This window comes from Marmota marmota, unplaced genomic scaffold (genome assembly GCF_001458135.2).
Source record: "Marmota marmota marmota unplaced genomic scaffold, marMar, whole genome shotgun sequence".
NCBI lineage: Eukaryota > Metazoa > Chordata > Mammalia > Rodentia > Sciuridae > Marmota > Marmota marmota.
This window is the reverse complement of record NW_026000037.1, coordinates 62512423-62539214: the sequence shown is the minus strand read 5'-3', so window position 1 is coordinate 62539214 and position 26792 is coordinate 62512423. Positions and strand designations below refer to the sequence as shown.

General features: G+C 39.8%; 1 long non-coding RNA gene across 1 annotated transcript in view; it reads right to left on the bottom strand.

The window, feature by feature from the left end:
• Nucleotides 1-26792, bottom strand: part of LOC125619471 — a 35301-nt gene that overhangs the window by 7419 nt on the left and 1090 nt on the right. Inside the window, exon 3 of the long non-coding RNA XR_007351028.1 lies at nucleotides 26094-26262. This is a non-coding gene — a long non-coding RNA (uncharacterized LOC125619471). The remainder of the gene's footprint in view (nucleotides 1-26093; nucleotides 26263-26792) is intronic.

The window sequence follows — 26792 nt, the reverse complement described above, 5'->3', positions numbered from 1 at the left end:
ACAGGAAGATGAAATATTGCCATGCCTCCTCTGGACCCAGTTACCTTGTATTGGAAGCTGACACAGGACTGACATCCTGGGGTTTACTTTCCGCCTTCGTGGCCATCTCTAATACCTAGGTCAGGTGAAGAAATCACCTTCTGTAGCCAATCCCTGCTTTACTTTGCCTAGTGAAATAAATATGAATTGCTGGTTTTACTCAGTTTGCAAACTCCATAGGTCAAGGTAAGCTAAACAGAAGTAAATGTATGAGAGGAAATGTTGGCAAATCTCTGTATTTATTTACAGGAAAGATCTAAAATTAACTATGCTTCAAGAAAAATGTTTCATTGGAATGATCATAGAGAAGGGTTATGTTAAGAAAAGCTGAGGACAGAAGGCTTCTACATCATGTCCCCTACTGAATTTAAAAATAAAATAAGGTTTCCATAAAAATTAGTTTTTAAATTACAGCTTCGACAAAATTTAGATAATTTTAGCCAAAGCACTGGAAAAACAACAACAACAAAAATCTAATCATCATGCTGTATATCTTGAATATATACAATTTTATATGACAATTATATCTGAATAAAAATTTAAAAAAAACAATTTTCATAGGAGGAAGAGGAGAAGGAAGAGGAGGAAAAAGTGTAGGAAGAGGAGGAGGAGGGGTAAGAAGAGAAGGACTTGATTCTCAATAAGTATTCTTTTCTGTAATTGTACAAATGTTAGTAATTACTATTATTATCAACTAATAAAATTCTTAATTGTGCTTATACCATTTTATCCATTGGGGAAAGGTTGAAGAGAGGACTAATAGTCTGTGAACAGGATGCAGTCTGCATACACAGAGTTTTAGAAATTTTTGTTTTAGTTGCTGCACTTTAAAACTGAAAGAATCCTTTTTCTTTTCTTATTTTTCTTTTTTGCTACCAGGGATTGAACCCAGGGGCATTTATTCACTAAGCCCCATTCAAAACCCTTTTTATTTTTTTAATTTTGAGACAGAGTCTCACTTAAGTTGCTTAGGGCCTCTGTAAGCTGCTGACACTGACTTTGAACTTGGGATCCTCCTGCCTCAGCCTCCCAAGCTGCTGAGATTACAGAAGTGCACTTCTGCACCTGGCAAAAAACTAAAAGATTTCTTATCAAGTAAATAAAAATAAAGAACTATTTCCAGTTTTGATTTTAAATGGGAAGACCCAGCTTAGACACCAGTCCTGCATTTCTGCAAAGCAACAGTGGGTCACAGCCCAAGGGCCCTTTTAGAGGGGGAGTCTAGTCCTCACAGAGCCAGGGTGTTCTCCAAATTCGCTGCTTGACCTCATTGTACCATTTTCATTTGCTTCTCCTTTCTTATATTCTACAAAGTACTTTTATATATGCCTTTTAGTTTACACTGCAACGAAGGTTAAGCAACATTATCCACATTTTACAGTTCAGAAAATTAATAGAAGGATTGGTTAACGGACTTGAAGATGTTGCACAGCCACAAGGACTAAAAAAGACCACCTCTTTTTCCCCAGTATGTGCTGCTTCCCAACCATGTGAACAAACGTGTTCCTCAAATTCCTTTAGAAACTGTTTGTCCTCTGTCAATTGCATCGAATGCTCTTTGCTGTGGTTTTAAGAAGCAGGGCAACATGCTGTGCCAGTTTTAAATGGTAAGTTAAAATGTGACCTAAGGTGTCTGAGGCAATGTCCTCTCCACTCTGCTAATAAACAGGGCAGTTTCTAATTATTTGCATGGAAGTTGGCTCCCAAGATAATTCTGTGTCCGTGTGGCTCTGTTTCACCTCTACTTATTTCCATTACCTTGCATATTAGCTATGTCAAGTTGATGGGCCTGCTGTTCCCCAGGGTGGCTATTATAAATACTGGTGCTACAGTGAAATGCTTCCAGTCTTCTGGAACCTCATTTGAACTAAGCAAATTCTCCATAATGATCATTAATGATGTATTGCTTGCATATAAATGTTGGATATTAATCTTTTGTTTACCTTCTCTATGCCATCAGAGTTTTTAAAGTTTCTTTGAAATGCTCGGTAGCTGATAAAAAGGAGTAGCTTCTGCACTTGGGACTGAATGACTTCTTTAGCTGATAATTTACTGTGCAAGTATAGACTTGATCTTTGAGCACTGGCTAACAGATCCCCTTCCCTTGGCAGATGGCTTCCAGTGCTCTTGGAGCTAATCTGTCATTCATGCTCAAGTACAGAACCTCATCTGACCCTTTTTTCAAGTCTGGGAAGATTGATGCCTCCTGAGTGTCACTAATTTAGTACTAGAAACCCCATGCCAGGAAGCTTCTGCAAGATGACTGGGATGAATCTAGTCACCAACCCTTGAAGGAGGGATATCATAGGTGCTGGATATATTCTGTTCCTTTCTCACTGGAGCTAGATGAGGCCCACACTGCAGTGGGTCTGAAAGTTCATCTCATCTGGATCCTCTGGTAAACTACCCTCTTTGGGAAACTCAGAGAGACTTCCATGAATTAAGATAGGCTTATCTCCCTGTATTGAATCCGACTTGGAAAAATTTGGTTTAGTTTGACTTTGCACCATGGAACTGGAGTAGAAATAGATTAGCACTTGTGCAGGGAATGATACAGCATTATTATTCTTCATGGCACAAGGTCACAGAGCTAGAGCTCAGGAATAAGAGACTTGGATTTGAATCCTATGTGCCACCTACTGTCTATGAAACCTTGGGAAGGTTTCTTAAATTCTGTTTGGGCCTTGGTTTTCTCTTTGCTTAATAGGGATACAAACAGTGCCCACTTCATAGGATTATTATGAGGATTAAATAACAAGATATATATAAAACATTGACCCCAGAGACTAGTATAAAACTAGTGTTGAGTACAAAGTACAAAGCTGTAATAATTATTTTATTATTATGAGTCCACATTGGTCTCAGCTGTATAGAGTCCTCTCCTGACCTAAATCATCCTGAAAACGAGAAGCTGTTTTCTGGGCTGTCCCTGTGTGTCCTGTCTTTGTGATCAGAAGTTAGAAGGTGATCAAGATAAAGAAGAATTTTCTGGGTTAGCTATAAGCAAGATGAGGAAATGGCCCTGAGCCAAAACTATAAACATACCCAAAGTCTCTCTTGGCAAGGAATGCACACAAAAAACCTGTTGGAAGTAGACATGCTGTGACAAGTGAACTCATGACTGAGGAAGGTGTGGAGAACCTCTTGGGACAATGCAGGCATAGGCACTGAGGCCACTAAGGTGGGCACGACATGATCTGGGGTCAGGAGGAGGAGTATTAGAATCATGATTGCTTTTGATACCGTAGCTACAGTCTTGGTATCAAAAGTCATCATTGCCTGTTTTTCAAATCTCATCATCTCTCACTTCAAGTAAATGAGAAGTTATGACTATGTTCTCTGCTGTTACCCTTTTCTTGCTCCAATTCATTCTTCGAGAGTGAATTCCAGAATGGTCTTTATGGAACACAGCTCTCATCGAGCCTCTTTTCTGGTCCCCATTGCTTACCTGATGGAGTCTAGTGGCCAGAACCAAAGGACCATCCCTTAGACCTATGCATACCATTGTCGATCCCTTGAGCCCTGAATTCAGGTGAAGCTGGTGGTTTCCCTTCAAAAGACAGTGCTAGAAAGAGGCTAGGAAACTCAAGGAAGGGTTTTCCGCCATTCCCTTTAAGGACTCACCTGGGAACTGATAGAAGGCGGCTCAAGGGGAAGACACATTTGAGTTCCCCTCTTGCCTAAAGAGTAAATATCTTCATAACTGAGGAAATAATTATGGCTTTATATTTCTGAAAGTCCATTCCATCTGGGTGTTGATTCTGTAATCTCCCTGAAGAGTCATAGCAGGGGACTTAAAGTTGGCTTTTTCAAAGGATTCCCTTCTCCTTTGGGAACCAATTTTTTAACCTCTGCTGCCTCAGTGCCTCTGACTGAACCAGCTTTCTTAGTGTTCTTTGAATATGTGCCTGCATTATCTGATTGGAATTCCAGTGATTCTTAGAAGAGCCTCAATTGTTTACAGCTTTTTCATGCTCCCTGAATAATCATCATTTAAATAACATGTAAATAGAAGTTAAGGTGGCTCATTTCAGATTCTTTTAGAAAAACTGAGATTTTCCTTGGCAAGTCAAGAAGCAACTTATTCTTCAACCCAGAGGAACTTGACTCAAAGGAAAGATGATTCGTTTGGACACAATTGAAAGGCATAGGGCCTCCTATTCTTCTTCCACTCTTTCAATCTCTTAAGCCCCACACCATTTAACAGAGACTGCCCATCTCCTGGGGATTCAGGAAGACAGCCAGGGAGGCCACTATGGTGATGATGGTGGTAGCAGCCTTCTTCAAGCTCCCAGACTTTGCTCTGGACATGGCTATTGATATATTCATGTTCCCATTTCAGTAGTCAAAGAAAGCAACATTATATCCAGTCCTTCCTCAATATTGACCTCACTAAGAGGTATAGATTAGGAAAGGACTTTTATTTGTTTTAAAGCAATTATCCCTGAGGCCCCAGACTTATCTGATACCGATCATAAAACTTTTGGTCTTTGATTTTGAGTTGAGCCAAAGCCATGGCTCGTGGAATGAGGAAGACCCCTGGGAGCCCGAATGTTCTCTGACAGAATTAAGTGTTCTAGTATCAGTTAGTCAAAAGCTTCATTTGAAGGTGGGGGAGCGGGTGTGGGCAGCTCAGTGTTAGAGCACTTGTTTACCATATCCCAAATCCTTGGTTCCATCCCCAGTATCATTAATTAAAAAAATTATGACAACTTACTTATAAAATATTTTATTCTGAATGTTGAATGAAAAGAGTACTTTAATTCCATATCCTAACAAGCAGTTTGTGAAAATACAGAAAATGGCTATTAATTTTTGTTCTTATCAAAGAAAAGGATTGAAAAGATGGTGAGGAGAAAAAAAAGCCTTCAACTTCTCTTCCTGGAAATGAGAACTCAATGGTTCAACAGGCAAGATTTCCATTTCTAAGACCATTAGCTTCTAAGTCCTATTAGTTCAGTCTAACAAAATATTTGGTTCCTAACATTATTGACCTATGTCCCAAATCAGTTTTTCAAATATAAAACTATTTTGCTCCCATCACCCTTGTGTGTCGCTAGAGATATGACCTGAGAAATGCCTGCCAGAAAAACTTGTATTCTGCAGCATATTTCTTATTAAGTTAGCAGTGCAAAAAACAAAAATAGAAGTTAGTGATTTCCTACAGAGCCCAAACCACATTGTTCTTCCAATAGAAGTGTTACAACACATTTCTCCAAAATGTAGACTAGGACCCCTGGGTATTTTACAAGTGAACAATGGCTGAGTCATTTAATTTAAGAAACACAGCTAGCTGAGCTCTCATTTATTTGAGCAAAAATTTAACAGGGCTTTTATCATGCTTGCACAAGAAGCAGATATCTGAAGACTCTGTAAATCCATAAATACCCTCTGACATGATGGGCCATTATAGCTCTCAAAGACTCATTGCTGTCTGTTGGATCAAACATGTGCTTCACGTGGAAGCCTGAAGAAGATTTATATGTCGACCATTCTAAATCAAATCTCTATTTAAAAACTCACTATCTTGGGAATGAACTTCAAACTATTTTTTGCCTGCTGGTATGAAGCATTAAGTTCCCCTACCAGAAAAATTTTAGGAACATTTCAATTCCCTAAGCTCACATCTGTGCACACCTGCAACTAAATCTCATCTTTTTCTCTTCTCCCCAGGGTTGGAACTCAGCTCAGTAGATAAGTTTCATGGTCTCAGACCTACCATTTAACACAAACTTGACCTGAGTCACATAAATCACTTAATCTTTTGGAGAGATGAGTGTTGGAATGAAGAGTCAAAGATCACTTAAGTTTTTCACTTATGAACAGAAGAAAAAGCAGGGCAGCGCTGCCTCATTAAAAGAAACAGAAGGAAGCTTCCAGAGCCAAGAATAGTAAGCAATAATGTGTGGGAGAGAAAGGCTAAAGAGCATGAGAATTCTGAAAAGGATCTTTGTTCTAACCTCTTCCCTTTCTCCACACCCAGCAGGTCCTTTGGTCTTGGATTCTACCTCTCCAGTGTCTCTCAAATTCAACTTCTCCTTCCCATTCCGTCTTCTTAACAAGAGGCTCAGTACAGGCCATTGTCATTTTTTCTCAACTATTTGTCTGTCTGTGCCACATTGCTAAGAGCAATATCTTTGTTATATATATAGAACTGATCGCCTGTCAAACCAGGCCCTCCATGATTGGAAGTGTGTCTTCCACTCTCCTGTCCTCCTTGCCACCAGATTTCCTGTTGTTTCTTCAAAACAGCTCAGCTCATTCCCATTCCTCTCTGCTTAAAACATCCGCTCGCATCCCCCTCACTGTTGAAATCCTAAACCCCCATGAAGCCCCTTCAGTCCACTCAAAGAGAATTCACAGTTTCTGCCTCCAATGTCACATCCTCAAAGCACTGTCTTTCCAGAATTCATAATACTGATCTCCTGCTTTGTGTTCTATTAATTTTTCTGTGAACACATGCCTTTCCCCATGCTGTAAGCTCTCAGAGTGCGGAACTGATATCCTCTATGTTGTTGCTACATATTAAGTATACATTGAACGAATGGCTATGTGTGCACAGGTAAGTGGATTTGGCTACTCACATTTGATAAAGGAGAATTAAGGGGGTCAAAGATACAAAACTCAGAATTCAAGACTGTAAGGTGGTAAAGGGTGGTGAAAAGGCAGAGGTATCCTGCCAGATGGTGTGACAAAGCTATGATCTGCATCTGTGGAGTTTTCATTTGTGAGGGTTCTCATGTATTTCTTTCTTCTGTCTTCCCAGTTCTCTTTTATCTATACCCTGCAAAGTTCTGTTCCTTATCAGGCTCTTAGTCAGTATTGAGAAGTTAGCATCACAGGATCTCTGTTGGTGTACCTGGGTCTTTCAAATTGAAGCTCCTGTGAGTTCATGGGATTGGTGTGGAAATAGTTCTACAGCCTGGTTTCCTTTCTGCTTCGCATTGCATCGCTGCTGGTGAGTTCTGACACATCAGACATTTTTCCAATCCTTTTTTTATCTTCAGAACATTTTGAAACTATCTCTAGGTCAATTAAAGTCTCATACTTTTGCTACATTTCTTATTTTCCCTACATCTCAAAATGTAGTTTTACTGTCACCTTAAAAATAATCGAATGCCAACATCTGATGTCATTTAGACTTCTAAATAGGTTTCTCCTGCTCTTCAATGTCAACAATTTATTCTGAGCTGAAAAACCTTTGCATTTGTACTCTCCCTCGCCCACATGTTGAGACTGTAGCTCCTCTAGCCTCTAAGGCCCTTCAAAAGACATTGGCAACATATCTGGGATTCCAACCTGGAGTTGTTCTGACTCCAGTTTCTTTCCCAATCGTGAACACTGACATCTAGGAGCTGTCTCCCCACTTGCCTTGTCTTTACATCTGCAGGTACACTGACAGCCAAGGCCCACCTCTCACCACATTCAACAACTTCTGGGTCGGTTGCCTTGGGATACTTAGGACTTATTGCCACTACACCAGCTTCTAGAAAGGTTTCTGATTTGCTTTTCCACCACTTGTCTATGTTTATCCCAAAGGGTTCTCACCCCTTGGATAATGCTCCTAAATGATAGAAAATCCTGCAACATTAGCTGGAGAGCTGGCCCAGTCTAATTCTATTCTTCATCACATGCATGCCCACCATCCCACTGTGTCTTGTTTTCTCTTATGCACCTCTGATGCTTTTGGATAATACCCCCCAAAGAGCCTCATTTCCCTCTGCTTTTCTCTGCATTTCTACCCCCATTCATCCTTATTTACAGTTATTATTTGCAACAACAGCTAAACATCGTTGGTTTCTTGCTAAGAGCCTGGCTTTGTACTTTTATGTGGATTATCTCACTTATTCCTCATTATAGTTTTATGAGGACAAGAGTAGTAGTTTCATGCCTACTTTACAGAATGGAGAACTGAGGCTTAAGGGATGAAGTAACTTGCCTCAATTTATTCAGCTAGAAAACAAGAGCAGGAGTTAGATTCCTCTCTCTCTCTCATCGTATACTATAATGCCTTGCTCTCTGATTTTTCTCTGCTCATGGATGGCAGCTTATAGCAGGGCTCTAAGGAGCTACAGTCTCAACATATGGGTGAGGGAGGGTGCAAATGCAAAGATTTTTGAGCTCAGAATAAATTGTTGACATTGAAGAGCAGGGCTTATAGTTTGGAACTGCTGATATCTTGCAACCAGTCTGCTAAGTACCAAACAGCCTCCCTGGCAGAGCGCCTAGTGACGGCTGCCATGGAAACGACCTTTCTCCACACCTGCTCACGCTACTTCCATCTATGAGAGGCACCTTGGAACCTTGGCTAATTCTGGTTTGATTCCTTCTTCCAGAAAACTCCACCCTCGGGGCCAGCGACACACCAACTGACATTGGCCAGCAAGCAGCCACCTGTAGCCAAACCTACCCTTGGAGAGACAACATTGAAATGAGCATAAACGCTTCATGTCACAAGCTTTCTCTACACCCTTCTCCTGCATAGGTTCCTGAAAAGAGAGGCACCAGCATCTCTCCCTGCCCTTGCCTGCAGCTTCTGCTCACTGCTTATTAAGGACTGATGAAAAATCTGAGTACAGTAAAAATTGAATCTCTACATGGAAGAGAATTTCTGCAAATTCTTCCCTGTCATCTTTCCCTGTCCTCCACTTATTTTCTTGAATGTAGTCCTCTTATTTCTTCAGATGAAATCTTTGAAATCATTGACATTGTCAGAAATATTTTAGAGTGAATTAAACGTGAACTGTTGTTACCCTCATCTGAATTGGTTCTGTGTAAGATACAAACCAAATATCAGGTTGGTTTAGCTCTAGCTCCAACATTAAACTTGAAATTTTAGGGTATTTCTTTTTCATAAACTGATGGCCACCTCCAAAGCCCCCATCTATCAGAAAGGCTTTAAGAGCCAAGGTTACTAGGTTCTGATATTTCTCAGCTCCCACGAGCCTGAATTTCTTAAAACAACACCCTATGGATGATCTCAAAAATTCTTGAAATTTATATAGACTGTTGAAGTTAAAGTTTTGTTTTTTAAATATACGATCATTTTCTACTAGCTTGATGTCATCATTGACATTCTCTTTATTAGCAAAGCTTGGCACCCAAAACCATGTTAACTGCAGGTTCCATGTAATGGCTTTTTGTTTTAAGTACTGTTCCCCCACTGCATGTCCTTTGAAATACCCCTGCCTGGGCACCCAGCACTGTGGGGTATGCTGGGAATGAGGTGGTTAAAGCTTGACAGCAGAGGCAGAGGAGGTGACTAGGGAAGAATGTGCCTGGGCTTTGGGGCAGTCTGGTAGAATGGCTGGTTTAGGAGGAGGGGACAGAGTGGCTGACAGGAGGAAACAGACCTGAGCAAGCCCTGGAGGTAGGAAGACCAGGTGGGTGCTGGGCAGTGCCTTCAAGTCAGGGTCCATTCTCCCCTCACCTGCCAGCCAGGATACTCATGCCCTCCTTGTGGTCCTATGTCAACCCTGGTAGTCAGTTCTCCATCTCTCTCTCTCACTCCCGCCATGGTTTTTCCCTCTGTCCAAACCAGGACCTTAGCTTTGCCAGTGATGCCCCTGTGTCCTCTTTCCTGGCTCCCCTATTCCAGATGTTGCTGTTATCAAAAGCTACTAGCTTTGGGGTTGTGATTGAGTTTCTATTTCAACAGAAGGGAACCAGAGGTTTGGCGTCTCTAGTGGGTAGGAGTTTGAGATGTGAACTCAAGGATTGTCTTGGAGTGCTGCTCTGCATCTACCACACATCTGGGTGGTAGTGCCTCATGCCATTTAGCTGCCCTTGAGCATGGAGACTGTATGCTTTTGTGAAGCAGAGGGATCAGTCTGTAATCAATGCCTGACAGATTCATGTGGACACTTTGGTTTGTGTAGCACATGGGAAGGAACAGAAGGTATCCGGGTGTGGACAGCCACCTAGTTCATTGTGTTTGGTTCCCCACAACTGGCCTTAACCCTGAGGAACGAGGATGGAGGAAAGAATAGATGAATGAGTAAGTGAAGGGTGACTGAATGAAGGGGAACAGAATGCTGTCTGGAAACAAAGAAGGGCAGGAACATGGAGGTGAAGGACTGGAGTCTGAAAACCATCCAGGCAGTGAAGGGCACTGGTCTTTCCTGGCTCCCGAAGTGGCCTGTGAGGCTGCCAGGACAGCCACACTGCCAGAGGCAGCTCTGGGAGGTAGGCCACTGTGCAGGAGGTATGGGAGCAGAGCGTGTAAACAGGCTGCACTGCTCAGCGGCTTAAGATAAATATTCATACTTAATACTGGTTCTAGGGTATGAATTTTTAGACGATAATTCTTTAAAATTTATTATAGTTTTAAACTTAATTGGGTGAAAATATTTATTGGTGGGGGAGGGGATGCAATTACCCAATTATCAAAGCGAGGAGGAATCCTAGAAGGGACACTAAAACTATCTTTAAGTACTGAGAGGATTTTATTATAGCAACTCTTAAAACAATAATGAATGTTATGTGTTCCTCAGTCTTTTTTTTTTTTTTTTTTTTGCAACAGAAAGGAGCACACTATTTTCAAACAGAAAGCAGATTTGCGTCTGTGGGGGAAGAATCAAGAAAGGGCTCCATGCCAACAAATCCTCCTCACAAACCCCCACCACTGAAAATTGCTTTTTCTTTGAACATTAGGAAGGAGTGGGGGGTGTGGGGAGGGAAACTGGTGAATCTGCAAAGATGTGGGAACTAGCATTAAAAATATGTTGGCATTCTCCCAAATGGGGAGTGCTGACAAGTATAATCCTATTACTCAAATCACATCAGCTATGAGATAAACGAAATAAAAACATGATCTCGTGCGACTGCGGTGGCTATTTGTCCACAGGCTCTCCTTGTGTCTTATCAATCTGCCCCCCGCAAAATGGGACATAGTAGAAAACAATGTTAAGGAGGCTTTTAAAACACATCATTGAGATTACAGCACCTTTTAAAATAAACAGCACTGAATACCAACACAGGTAAAATGTCATTGTGAGACGGGGATCCGATATTCAACGGCGTGCTTTATGGCTTTCCAGTGTGTGATAAAATCTGTTCACCAGATGTACTATATGTCTCCTGTGTAGCATACTTGAGCATCCTGTAGGCCCGAGGCCCATTTATTTCATGTAATTGCCTTTCCTGTGCACACCTTGGGGCACCCTAATTCTCTATTTTATTTCAGGCACTGTACAGGGTACCATCTGGTAGTTTTAAACTCATCCCGTTTTATTGCACGACTGCAGTGGCTGTATTCAGCCATGCTGCAGTGGAGACAGACTTCTTACTACCAGCTATTTATTTTTGCCTGAAATAAAGTAGCCTTGAACTATCAACATGCAGGACTCACACGTAGATCATAGTCGGTCCATATGAACTAGACAGGTTCCTAGGCAACCTGCAGATTCCAAGCAGTTCCGAATTGCTTCATGCACAGCTGTTAACTTATAGAATTGGGATTCTAAATTCTTTGCCTACTTCTGCACGTAATGATATCATTTTAGTATCTCATTTGTATTATTTCAGTTCAGATGAGCACAAAAATAAATGTATTCCATCACATCTGGAAAAGTACCACCGCAGAGAAACCGCTTAATATACAAAGCTGCACACCTCATTACGAGGTTCGCCACTCACTTCAAACCCAGCCTTACTTCTGTCCCTCATCAACACGGCTTTTTGCTGTTGTTTTCGTTAAATTGTTAAATCATCTTTCAAGGGAATTTGTAAGATCTTGAAAAGGCGAGTTTGGAAATAATATACTCGGCAGAAGGAAAATAAATCTCAGAACCACATGGCTTTTCGACCGCAGGTCCCTGATGAGAGTGCCTTCCCTCAACTTGTGCACAAATTAGATAGGAAGGGACTCTGTTCTCTCTGAGAATTCATCTCCTGCTTCAGAGCATCCCCCCCTCCCAAGCGCCCACACAGCTGGGCAAGCCACTTCAACAAAGGGTCCCTTGGTATGCAAATAACTCATACCCAGCTGTGTGTTTGCATAAGAGTCCTTGTTCACCTGTGGTCCCTGCCTCACCAAATCCCTGTTGCTGTTCCTTCTATGTATCCCTCTCCAGTCTTTTCCTCCCTGACCTACAGCAGCTGAGGTCCATTTGCCTGTGGAATGGCAGTGAGACTTTAAGGAGAGGGGAGAGGCAGGGTAGTGGGACTAAGGGAGTGATGAGTTGGCTCACTAGCCACTGCTGCCTCTTGACATGTGTTATCTCGGCATTGCCCAGCAAGAAGATTACCAGTCTTTGGCTCGAGACACAGAAAACCTTCCAGGGCACAATCTGCTACCTGGCACTGAGGACCTGCATAAATAAACAAACCAATCAGGGGATGCTGGCATTACGACGGGCACCTTGGCTCTTCCTTATGGTGATGGTGATGGGTGACAATAGCTCAGCCACAACTGAGGATGGAAAAATATTTAAGGCAGAAAAAGGTTGGCTATAGACCCGTTTGCAGCAGATTCTTTACATGTTTTGCATTCATGGCAATGACAAATGTAGCTAAATGCACCTGGTTGTAGCTGTCTGCTGTGATCTAAAGCCTGTTTGGATGAAAAGAATAACTCCCTCTGTTATTTATTGTTGGAAGCAGAGTTTACTTTGCTGTCTTTAACCTCAGCAAAAATCAGAAATGCCAGTTTAACAGCAAGCTGATGAGTTCTAGGGAACAGCAAAGAGTCATTGGTTGGAGTCTTGTAAATCAGTAGGAGAAGTTTAGTGACCAAATAGATTCATATTTATTTTCCTGCAGTTTTCCCCCCTTCTTTGACTCTCAGGCAATCTTGTTCTATAAAAATGTTAATGCTGGTCTGAATATGAAGGGTAATTTTTTCCCCCACAGCTCTGTCAAACACATCTTCCCAATAATTAAATGTGCATCCTTGGGCCCTAAGAGCAGTCTTGTCGAACAAAGCAACCACAAATCCAACTAACCTTTGAAGAATGAGGGTGTCAAAGTATAAGCAGATGTTTTAATTTGCACAATGCTGGGATTTTTTGGATGCCAAATGTTCCTAAAATAGTTATTGTAGCTCGACAGCAGGAGAAAGATACACTCAGAAATGACCTACAAGCCTGTCACTTACAGAGCCTTTGTCTCCTATAGCAAAAGTAATACTGGACAAATTGTTAAGAAAGCTATACATTAATCAGTATTTAATGAGAAAGTATCATAATTCTATGATTATAATATAAACGAAGAAAGAAAGCACTACAGCATTTTCAGGTACACACACACTCACACACAGTCTCTGTAAAGTCCATTGCTAAATTAAATGCAGGGTGAAATAAAAGGGTTCATGCCATCTCCTGTAAGTATCAAAGGTTTCTAAAATGACTTACGAGATACGTGCTATTAAAAAAGGAAGATACATACTTTAGCTATGAAATTATGGCATTGTGGTGTGTAGATAGTTGAACTTGCATTGCTTTGGGGGAATGTTAGCACATGTTTTTCACAAGTGGATGTATGCAGGAAAGATTTATATTAGACATAAGGAAAAACCGTCCTGACTTTCAGAGGGGTTTTGAGAAGCCCAAATAGTTTACTCAAGAAAGCTGTGGAATTTACCTCCTGGAGATTTTTAGCAGCAGTCAGGAGACCCATATGTTTGGGTTTATTTCAGGGTCCTTTGAAATGCATGGAATGGGCTCATCAAGACTTTCCCAGTCCTTCTCTTCTGTCACCTGGGAACAGGTTAGATGTCCAGAAGATGTCCACCAACCTGGGTTTCTGTCCAACTTTCCCCTAAATCCAGCTTCTCTCAAGTCTTAGCCATTGCTTCCCAGAACTTCTTGATCTAAAATGTTAAGCCAAGCAGGCCCTGTGCACTGATGCTAATGGGTGGAAGGAGGAGTGTAAATGGAAGCAATCTTTATGGTGGACAATTTCTCAAAATCTACCAAAATGAAAAGTGTATATATTCTGCAATCTTATGATTACATTCCCAGAGCTTTATCTCATAGATCTATTCACACATTTCAAAAATAATCCATGATTTAGTTTAGCAGCAATGTTTGGGATAGCAAATACCTGAAAAATATCTATCAAAAGAAGATTGATTAAATAAGCTATGGCATATCTTCGTTAAAAGAAAGAGGCAGTTCTACTTGTCTCTATAAAAGTGGAAAAAAAAGAGGTACAGAATAACGTGTTTAACATGCTATTGATTTTAAAAAAAAAGGAATAGAAAAAAGAAATACTTTGCAAGGTATAAAAGATAACATTTGAACTATTATACTGTCTGAATTTGTACTGTGTATGTAATATCCATCAAAATCAAATAAATGAAAATTAAACAAATGACTAAGGGAAAATAAGAAAACTCTTTTCCAGATTCAAATTCCCAAACTAAAGTAGAGGATTTATTTGTCATATCTCTGGTTCTTCCCGGCTTTTGTCAGGAACCACTAGTGTAAGATGGTTCCTGACAAAATAGGACTTTTTGACTTGGGTTTTCTTATCTCCTTCCTGTAGCATAGCTTTCAGAAAAGAGGAAAAAGGAGGTAGAGTCTGTGGAAGAACACCAGAGAACATTTCCTTACTTCACAATTTGGTGGAGCAAAATGGCCTGAGGTTGCACAACAGGTCTACCTGGGACCATGGCAGAGGCAAGAGGAGCAATGGCCAAGAGATGACTAGTTCCACAGAGGAAGTGCAAAGCCCCACTGGAACAAGGTGGGAATTCAGCCTGTCCACAGCATTCCCCATATAAAAGTATACCCCAAAAAGGCTTGGTACAAATATAGTTCTATGATGCTCATTCTGGAAAGTCTCATCTAGAACTCTGAAAATTGTCTGAGAACACAGTTGTGAAATCTTTTGAAGAATCAAATGTGTATAACACTGTTGTTGTATGCAGCAATTAGACGGGGTGGGTCATAGATATGGGTCAACATTGGGAAGATGAGAGACTTGGTAAAGTGATGAAATTCTTTGAGACCCTGTGTCATCAAAAGGGACAGATAGGGGCTAGGGTTGTAGCTCAGCAGTTGACAGCTCGCATAGTATGCGTGAGGCACTAGGTTTGAGCCTCAGCACCACATACAAATAAAATAAAGGTTATTGTGTCCACCTACAATTACAAAAACAAATATTTAAAAAATGGATAGATAGCTTCTTCATTGAATTATTGTGAGGGTTCATCTCTATAATTTGTTCAACTCCACCACAGCACAAAATACATACATGACCAGGGCCAGCGGTATTCTCTATTAAAATATTTGCCACCTCAGCCACTTTGATTCTTCTTCAGAAGGCTCTTCACAGACTAGGGGGTGGACTTCCCTAGGCAATGGGTGGCCATCCCTCCCACTACTGATAGAAGGCAGAGAAACTAGAGGTACTCTCCCCTCACTTTAAAAATCAAGCCAGATGGGCTGGGGTGTGCCTCAGTGGTAGAGCGCTTGCCTAGCATTCGTGAGGCTCTGCGTTTAATCCTCAGAACTCGATATAAATAAATGAATTAAATAAAGGTTCATCAACATCTAAAAAAATATTTTTTAAAAAATCAAACCAGATGTCCACAAAATGCCAGGGTCACTGTGAAGGCAACCGCTTCACACTTTGGATATTATATTACCCTCCTAAAAAGAGGTTGCTTAAAAGAGGGGAGAGGAGGCTTCAGGCTCACTCCCGAGACTTTTATTTAAAGAATACCCCGTCTTTACTCGCAGCTGAGAGGCTGAAGATTAAAAATTAGCCACTGTGTAGTAGCTGAGCAGTAACAATTTTTCATAAAGGTTTTTAGTACACATTTGGGATTATAATTTCAATATTATGCAAATACATTTTATGGATCTGTAATACAGAATGTGTACTGGCGTTAATGTGCATTAGCCGGCAAGCACAGAAAGGCTCCAAATGAGCCATTTTGGTGTCTGCTTTCAACATGTATTATGAATAATAAGTAAAATGTTCTGGTTTAGAACAAATAATATAAAATCTGAATTCCTCTTGATGTACATCAGTGACATAGCCCTACACAACTCCCACGGAATTCTTCCATTGGACATAATTAAAAACTGGCTCTTAACCAATATATTCTTGTTTATGGCTTCTCTTCTTAAATGGGATGTGAAAGTAAAATAAATATATTTAATATGAAAAGAGGATAGTTTCCCTCTATTGTTCAAAATCAAGCATTAACCAGATGAGTAAGTTAGAAAGGGTGTAATCCTCAGAAGTAAAGAGAATGGCCCAGGTGCCTTCTTGTTTTAGAGGTTCTGAGTATTAAAAGTGAAGCAGCCACTAAACAGGTTACAGAACTTGTGGCATAATTTTCATTAGTAGAATTGACAAACAAAATGCCTTTAATACCAAATTCTTAATATAAAATAATTGTGTCATTCCAAAGATATTTAAATGATGTATGAACAATCTTTCCTAATAGTGTGCTACAAGTCTGCGATTCAGTCTGTGATCCCAGGTTGGAATCTGTCTCTTGTATATATACATTTTTAACTTTTTGTCTTTGTAACTGAATATTGGAAAAATTGCTCACAAGCTATTTTGAGATTTTTTCTAAATGCAGAGCCAAACAACTCTCATGGCTCCTTTCTAAATGAGACTACAGATGTCTCTTTCTTTCTTCCTTCCTTTCTTTCTTGTTAATATTTTCATATTCAGACTTTTGCATTATAAAACACAGAGACCCATAGATGTCATGTATTGAAGGCAGTACTGGTGATTTTAGGAGGAATACAGAATGTCTATTTGAATCGATTTGGTTAAGTTCTCTAAGTTCTATTGATCCTTTTTTCCCCCCAATGTGTTTCACAAGAGTCCCCTTCTTCGGCAGTGTGTGGAGGAAGACTAGATTGCATTCTCACATGAGAATGGACTAGGCGTTCAGCTGAGTAAGAAAAATGCAAAAACCTCCCTCCCAAACAGGTATCCTTAACCTAATGTATTCTCAAAATGATAATAGAAATATCTATGCACTGAGTTCTCACTGTATTATTTTATATGCATTGTCTTATGAAATGGTTGAAGAATCAGGAGTTTAAAAATAATTAATTTGTACAAAATTACTCAGTTGTGTTTCATTTTGCAACTCAGATTACTGACCACCATATACTCCTGGGTCTATTATTTATATGGTGCACAATAGTCTTGGCTTTATTTGTTGGGTAAGTCATAGGAATGGTGTTTGGTCCTTGAATCTGACCTGGGCACTAAGATTAATACAGAAGTCTGGTCATTTGCATCCTATCTTGCTGCAGTTGGTTGGTTAGTACTTTCCTTTGGTCCTGACACTTCCATTGTGGATGGAGGTTTGTGGAAGGAGAGATGGATACAGCAAGAGGGTCCATCCAGAAACTCAATGAATATGGGCTGAAATAATAAATCAGAATTTTTCAAGTTTTTCAATTCAAATTTAACAAAAGTCTTTGGCTACCTACGGAGTATGAGATATAATTTCTATCCTCAGGTCCTTAAAACTTCAAGAAGACCCAAATTAAAGCTTAGTCCTTCCAAATATTACTTTACAAGCAATATTGGGAGGAATTGAGTATATTGTGTTGTAATTTGAAAACAAGCTACTTACCATATGTGGATAAGACTCCTACTCTAAAATATCTTCCCAACAGGTGAAATATGAGATGCTAAATAATAAAACCTGAAGTACAGTGGAGCAGGTCTGAGAAAGCAGTGGGACACATCTTGAATAATATCCCCAGCACTGTTTGCTGGGTTTTCTACATACTGGGCCCTTTGCATGATCTCTCTTAATCTTCACGGCAGCCTGTGAGGTAAGTATTATCATCTTCATTTTACAACTGAGGAAATTGAGACTTAGGTAAAGTAAATTGTCTGAGGTTACATAATTAATAAGTGTTTGATGGAGGATTTAATTTCAAACTACAAAGTAAGTAAAAGAGTGAAAGAGAAGATAATAGTTTTTAAAGAATAAATCTTAACTTTTTGAAACCCAGCAGCAAGTCTTGCCTTTCTTGTGACACTTGTCATGTTTTGCTTTGTTATTTCTAGATGTCTTGTGATCCCCTACTTAATGAGAGCCTATTCTGTTTGAGAGAAGGGACCATGTGCAGACATTTTTATGTTTTCACAGGACCATGTTCAGTGCCCGAGACAAAGAAGGTATTCAAGAAGCATTTTACTTATTCCTCACATGTTTATTCTATGGCCACACCCAGTTAAAAAGACAAGTCATGCCTTCCAGGAACTTCCAGCTCAGTGGAAAAAGTGGTTAAAGAGTGATTGCTCTCAGCTGGCTATGGCAGGGGAGTGATAGGAAGCAGGGAAAATCAAGGCAGCCCCTGGAAAGGAGCAGCCAATTGACTCACGGGTTCAGCAAAGGCTTCCCAAGGTCAATGTCATCTGAATCCATTTCTGAAGCATCAGCAAGAGCCAATGAAAGTGGGAAGGGCATCACAAAGAGACAGTGAACAAGAATATGCAAAGACCTTGACCCTAAACATAAGTGTGAGGCCTTCTCTGAGGATTACAAGTCATCTGGAGCACACTGTTCACCTGTAGGGTGAGGGGCAGGGATTGTTGGATAAGGAAGGCAGGGGAAGAGGGGGACCAGCCAGCAAGATGACGACGGGCATCCATGTGATGTTCAGAAGGACTGTGTAACACCCTGCCAAAGTGCTTGTATTTTATCCTGATCATCCTGGGGAACTTTTGGCAAGAGTCAAGTAGACAAGTTACACATTTGAGAAAGATGATTAACTAAATCCTGAAGACCAAATGGAAGAGGATATGACTGGTCACAGGGAACAGGAAAGAAAACCAACAAAGCAATCGCTAAAGCCAGTAAAAGGGAGGGTCATGCCATCCGGAGAAGAGAGAAGGCCATTTAAAATTTAATTTGGAAGGACACACAAACATTTTGTTATTCTTGAGCACCCCCACCAAATTGTTGTTTTTTCACAGTATAAATTTGTGGAATCCCCACAGACTAACAAGCTAAAGGAATCTTCACTTTGAATGTCCTTGTGTTTCCACATCCCAGTGTAATTCTTAGATATTTAATTAGAACTGTTTTAAGGGTCTTTTTATCTGAGCAATCTCTCCACTGGCAGAGGTATCAGAATAACAGGAATCGATATAAACACCTTAAGAGGAACACCTCAGAAAAGTATTTTTGCTGATTGCACATTTTTTATTTTGAAATTTCACAAAGATCTCCATTAGGAAATCATTCTTCCTTGGCGTCATGTTGCTGTTGCATGCTCAACAAATAGAAGGTAAATATGCGAAAATTGGTGCCTTTTCCATGATAACCACATAGCGATAAAGCTCTTTGTTTTCACCCAACTGCTGAAAACATTTGTGTAGGCAATTTCAGTAAACATTCGGAGAATTGGAAGTGCTCTTTCCTACACATATGGTTCTTTATGAAGAGGTAATTTTTATCTATGTTCTACTCAATTGAATATTTATAAATCTGTTTGGCCTCAAAGGTACCTAATCTCCCCCCAAAATACAATCGCCCTGTAAAGCTAAAGTGAGATTTATTCAGTTACCCTTTAAGAACTTTGTGACTTATTTTCATTTTCTCCCTATCAATTTGTTCCCAATACAATCTTAAATTTGTCTAATTTGCTGTGTTATTGCAATTAGTCAATTCTCCCTTAGTTACACAAATAATAGCCTTATAAGTTTGAGGCTGTAAATCATTCATCCATTAAAAATGCCGTTTCCTTGTACTGCAAATTCGATTCATTTAGAAGAGAAAAAAACCATGGCATGGAACAGAATTATGCAATGTCATGGACACATTAACATTTGGATCAAAATTTTACATTGTGTCAGCCAGTAAACAGTATAAATGGTTCAGATTTGCAATAAATAATTGTCTATTAATACTCTGGCATGCTGTAGCAAATTACAGTCTCACTTCAGTAGGCACAGCTGTAGGTAGACGCCAGGGCTGAGGGGAAGCTAGTGCCACAATTGGTTTGAGTGGAGAGTGACCATCGTGCAGGAAGCTCTCTTCTCCAGCAATGGCAAACACAACTGTGGACTAAACGCCTGCATTTATAAACACAGGAGGAGGACCCAGCGGGCTCTTCCTGTAACTGGAACAGACCCCAGGATGCAGACCTTTGCTATAAAACCTATGGAAAGCACAGATGCTGAATCCAATGAGGGCATCCTTCACTTTGGCTGAATGTTAAAGGGACAGTGGCATATGTTATTAACCAGAAAAGTGCTCTTAATGATGGAAACGAGGGACTGGGAAATATGTTAGGGCTGGAGCATCCACATCAGATGTTGATTATGGAGCCAGTAAAGGACCAACAGGAAGTCAACTTTCCCCCACTCCTCCCCAGGGTCCTTCTTCTCAGAGGAGGACATACAGTCAATCAACAAGTACATGAAAAAATGCTCAACATCTCTAGCTGTCAGAGAAATGCAAATCAAAACCACCCTAAGATACCATCTCACTCCAGTAAGATTGGCAGCCATTATGAAGTCAAACAACAACAAGTGCTGGCGAGGATGTGGGGAAAAGGGTACACTTGTACATTGCTGGTGGGACTGCAAATTGGTGCAGCCAATTTGGAAAGCAGTATGGAGATTTCTTGGAAAGCTGGGAATGGAGCCACCATTTGACCCAGCTATTCCCCTTCTTGGTCTATTCCCTAAAGACCTAAAAAGAGCATGCTACAGGGACACTGCTACATCGATGTTCATAGCAGCACAATTCACAATAGCAAGACTGTGGAACCAACCTAGATGCCCTTCAATAGACGAATGGATAAAAAAAATGTGGCATTTATACACAATGGAGTATTACTCTGCATTAAAAAATGACAAAATCATAGAATTTGCAGGGAAATGGATGGCATTAGAGCAGATTATGCTAAGTGAAGCTAGCCAATCCCTAAAAAACAAATGCCAAATGTCTTCTTTGATATAAGGAGAGTAACTAAGAACAGAGTAGGGACGAAGAGCATGAGAAGAAGATTAACATTAAACAGGGATGAGAGGTGGGAGGGAAAGGGAGAGAGAAGGGAAATTGCATGGAAATGGAAGGAGACCCTCAGGGTTATACAGTGGAGGGGGTAGAGAGAGAGGAGGGGAGGGGAGGGGAGAGGTGGGGAGGGGGGAGGGTGGAGGATGGGAAAGGCAGCGGAGCACAACAGACACTAGTATGGCAATATGTAAATCAATGGATGTGTAACTGATGTGATTCTGCAATCTGTGTATGGGGTGAAGGTGGGAGTTCATAACCCACTTGAATCAAAGTGTGGAATATGATATGTCAAGAAATTTGTAATGTTTTGAACAACCCACAATAAAAAATTAAAAAAAAATAAAAACTTAAAAAAAAATAATACTTTATAAAGGTCCAAACAAAAAAAAATCATATTTTAATAAGAATTTTTATACATGAAAAAGCCTGATATCTAGAGGAATATGATTTTTTTTCTTGCCTGAACTGGATAATATTTTTGTCTTCATAGTAAGAAAAATTTATTGAGCACCTATTAAGTATAGGGCATTGCCCTGGATTTCAGGTGATCACCCAATTTTTCTTTTCATACATGTTGAAAGCTAAGTTTAATTTGGAACTATTTCTCAAGAAGGGAGAGCAGCTGTAACTGATTTATTTGAATACTTTAGGACATTTATAAATAGTTTTTTTCTAATTCTCCAGAGAATGATTAAATCCTTGTGGTTGTACACACTCTTGAGCAGGGTTAGTTCTCCCCTGTGCTTGGATGATTACTAGGGGCTCATAATGTGTGTCTTTACCAACAATAACTATTTTTTCTTGCATAACACTAGACAATCCTCATAAAAAATCATTTGTATGATGTCATTCTCCAAAACTGTCAGTGGCTGTTCGCTTCCTTGAAAGTAAATTCTGCACTCAAGGTCTCTACCATCTGGGTACTGTCTGCCACTCAACATATGCTTCCCATGGCTTCCTGATGCAAGCCCTCTGCTCCTGGCATGCTCTGTAGTCCAGGATGATGCACATCAGCCACCACACTTTGCTTTCCCTCTGCTAGTCCACGGGCCTTCAGTTGACTTTACACTCTTTCCAGCTCCTGGGGTACACTTCCACATCTTCTTTGAAATCTCTTTTTGGTTATCTCAGGTCCTTTTCTCTCTAAAATCCAAGATTGGATACTTACTACAGAATTATGAAAAGTTAGAACTGGCAGGGACATGAGTAGGGACATTTATCATTCTTTTATATAGCTTCACTCAATAATTATTTAGTAGATTTGTACTGGATTAGGGATGAGATGACCTGACTCCACCACTTTTGTGACAGGTGACCTTGGACTAGTCACATGAGCTCTTTGAGACTCAGTTACCACATCTATGAAGTGAAAAAACCTGTCCTACCTACTTCACAAAGTTGTTCTAAGTTGTTGAAGATGAAAGGTGATAATGTAAAATAAAGTGATTCATAAATTCTAACTTGCTAAGCGATGCTGTTTATTAAATGTCCCCATATAAAGCACAGTCTCTAACCCTGCCACAATCCAAAAGTATATCTCTCTGTATTTAGGAAAAATAGAGAGATTGTTTATTTGACTCACTTCAGATTGCTTTGGGAATTGTGGAAAGTCTTGCCACCTCTGCTACCTCTTTCTGCCACATTGGAGCAAGCAAGGTTTTGAGGATCATCAGGTTACACATGCTGGGAGGCCTGGTCTAAAACATTAGCTATTCCATAGAAAGTGGCCAATAAATCTTTGTAGGCAAAGTGAATGAATATTCATTTCTTATCTTTCAATAAGAATGTGCAAACTCTGTATTCAAGGCCTCCTTGAATAACTTTTGGTTATTAGTGTCTATACTTCTAAGAAAATTTGCTGATGCAACCTCAGCCACATTTCCAAATACAACTTTGTGCAATGCTGATTGTTCCAAACATCTAAATACCAACACAGGTCTAGAAGCCACCACCTGTTAATACTTTTCACATTCACTTGTAAATGTATGTTTTAGACAGTTTTAAAAAGATGATCTGCCTAATAAAGGTCCATCAGCCTTCAAAACATCCTTACCTCTTAATGTTAAAACAACAATGATGATTTGCTTCATTTGTGCACTACACACCAATGAGATGAGCTAATTGCATATCTACTATGAAATAATGTCTGTTATTACATGGATAACTACACATTAACTCCATTGGAAGCACTAGCAATTACACAGTAGGTTATGTTAATGTACCTGTGTTACCTTCTGATTGCCATATCATTAATTCAAGTGACCTCTATAAATTTGTCTCCTACTATCACTTCCTTATTCCAGACCTCTCCATAACACTTTAGAGACTGTTAGGAAAATAATAAAACTACACAGTTAAAACTTGAAGAAAAAAAAAAAAGAGGCTCTGAAGTGTGATTCCACTGAATGTCTGTTGTTGGTTTTTATCATTCTCCTTTGCTTGACATACATAAACAGCTTTACAGCTACATTCCATTTCTATCTATCCAAAATAAGAACTATTTTTGCTTTGTGAAGAGTAATAGCAGAGTTTGACTTTTTAAAAAAAAAAAATTAGAACCTGTCTGGTTCATAAACAGAATCACAGCTTAAAAGGGCCCAAGTTCACTCTAAATTGTATCAATCAAGTTTTCACAACACTTAACACTTGCAATGATGGAAATTTCTAATTTGCTGCTAAAACCTGAGTTGACTCCCAGGCTATTTGCATTTGTTTACACCCAGCTCCTAAGTTTTCCAGCCAATCTCCTCCTGACCTTCCCCACTCCTTCCAAGCCCACATTCAACTGCAGAGCTTCTCCAGCCCAGGAGATGAAAACCCTATCAGCATTTTCATAGTTAATGACAGGGCTACAAAACAGAAAATAACAGCAGGAATCTGAAGCCAGTGCTTTTATTGGACTAACTAACGATATAAATAAAATGGTCCCTGACTGAGCTTCAGGGAATCACTGTCTCTTTATCAGGCCATAGAAAACAGATCCAGGAGGGCAATAAATACGGCACATAACAGAGTGGAATTAAATGATTAGGCCTGAATTAACACCCTGTTTCTGAGCCTCGCTTAGTGTTCCATGGCCCCAATGAAACACTGCAATTCACAAACGCTCAAGGCCCATTTAATTTTTATTTCAAGCTAGTACAGAAGAAGGGATTACCTATAACTCCCCCAATCCCATTGTATAACTCGAAGTAACAACACTGATCCTGTCTAGATAGCTGTTAGGAAAATAGACGGTGTTGAAGGAATCACAGTCTATTCAGAATCCTGCCTCTAAGAAGTTGCATTAATTAAAAGGAACCAAACACCTATCTCTGTGAAAGTGACAAGACTTGCTCCTATTTGGGAAAATAATGAATTAATTAAAGTAATTGGATTGTTTTCCACATGATTACCAACAGAACTCAGCCACTATTAGCCCTGATGTTTTACTTTTGGAACAGTAGCTTTAGCATGCAGAAGGTTCAAGTTGCATTTCACTGCAAGATGGAGTTTAAGATCATCTTGGTAGATAATATGTGGAGGCTCATTCTCCATCATGCCATCGGCCCTGTGATAAGGTGGGTGAGTTTAACTGAGTTGGAGGGAAGCTACTGCTGTTCTGTACCCTTCCATTTATGAATGGGCTCTAGAGCAAGAAATCCAAGGACGGCATTAGAGGAAGGTTCCAATGTTCCAGCAAAGTAGTTAGAACTTTCAGATGAATTATGCAGCCAGATGACTGGATCATAAAATCCACTTGGTATATTTGCAGCTTGAAATGATGTATGAGATGGAGATTTATTTATAAGGCAAGGTCCTTCAGAGTCAAGGGAGCTTACAGTTTTGAGCACCTAACTAAGATGCAGTGTGCAGTGCTGTTTCTTCATGATGTCCTATAAAGTAGGCAGGATTCATTCCCATTTATAAAGAAACTGAGGCTCAACTAGTACAATCACTGCCTGACTTAACACAGAAAGTTGCAAAGCTAAGATTGAAATCCAGTTCTAGGTAATTCCAAAACTAGACCTTTCCATCCATACCTGCTTGGGACTCCTGGCCCCAGTGGAACTCTGACCCAGAATAACCCAGAAATTAGCCATCCTGTAGAAGAGGTATGAGACTAATTCAGTGTAGTTCCAAAGAATGGAATAAAACACCTAAAATATTTTGGCTCTGGATGAGAAAATCCTTTATAAAGGTCTCTCAGGAGATCCAGGCATCGATATGTAGAGGAACATTTCTCTGGAATGTAGACGAACTTGCCTGCTTCAGAGTATGAATCATAGCATGAACAAAATGCAGAATCTATCATGTACCTGTGTCACCATCCCTGAATAAAACAGCAGAAAGATGCTTCCTAGTCTCAAGAATGAGATTTGTTCACTATCAGATTTTCCCTAATAGCTCAGCAGAGCATGGAGTTATGCATATGACAACTCAGGTTGAACCTTTCTCTCAGTCCTTCCAGCCAACAAAATTCCTGTAACCCTGCACCAAATTTATGCTTCAGTCCCTTCAATGAAATACACACATAATTCTTTCAAAAGTAACCTCCAGTTGAAAGACCCAGACATTGAGGACTACATTGTGAAGAAATGGCACATTAATTAAAAAAAAAATTTTAAGACAAGCAATCACAAGTTTATTGGTGATAGATTCCCATTAGTTTAAAAGTATTGAGCTGTGATTGTTGAATTATAATTCGACACTCAATTGGCAGGAAAGTATCTAATTTCATGTTCTGTGCAACATCTTTGTGCATTACCAGGACCCAATAAATTAAAATGTTTTTGACACTTAATTAACATTACATGGTAATAATTACATCTATTCCCTTATAAGTGAAAAATTTCCTGAAGTTTTGTTTTGAGAAAGGTCTTTGTTTACTAAAAAGGATATTAAAATGATTGAAGTGAGTTTTATTTGAATGATTAATGTTTTGTTCCTTGGCCAGACGTTTTTTAGCAAAGACCCAGAGTTCAATGGTTGCTCTTGGTTATAGTTTGAACACTAACAAGGTCCCTCAGACTCTCTGGTCTGGACACAATCATAGGGGTCCGTTTGACCTTCTCTTGTCAGTAGTGAGTAAAGTAAAAATCTGTCTCACCATGTAAGAGCCAGAGTATGTCTTTGAACTTGAGTCCTTGTCTACTTGACTGCACAGCACACCAAATCTTCAAGCAGTCTGTTTGGTAGATGCGACCAACTGGAACACTTTCTCTACCCAGGTGCTCCTTTTAGCGGTTGTTTAGAGGCATAACTTCAGTTTCTAAAATCTACGTAAAATAGTTAACACTAGACACAAAATTATGGATTACAATAATTTTCACTTTCAACTGGCAACAGAAGCAACATGTGATATAATCACAAAGAACGTGACCTTTAATGTGAAGTATCTGCCTTTTTCAGTAAATGGCTAACCATGGTAAACAGACCTAACTGTTTAACCTTGCTATACCTTAGTTTCCTCATCTAATGTGAGGATTATAATACTTTACTTGATTGATATAGAAATCAAATGGCATAAAAAATGTGAGTTGTGTCCTTTAAAAAAAAAAGTGGCATATAGGGCTGGGCACGGTGGTGCATGCCTGTAATCCCAGCAACTCAGGAGACTGAGGCAGGAGAATCATGAGTTCAAAGTCAACCTCAGCAATTTAGCAAGGCCCTGAGCAACTCAGTGAGACCCTGTCTCTAAATAAAATACCAAAAAGGGCTGGGGATGTGACTCAGTGGTTGAGTGCCTCTGAGTTCAATCCCTGGTACCAAAAAAAAAAAAAAAAAAAAAAAAAAAAAAAAAAAAAAA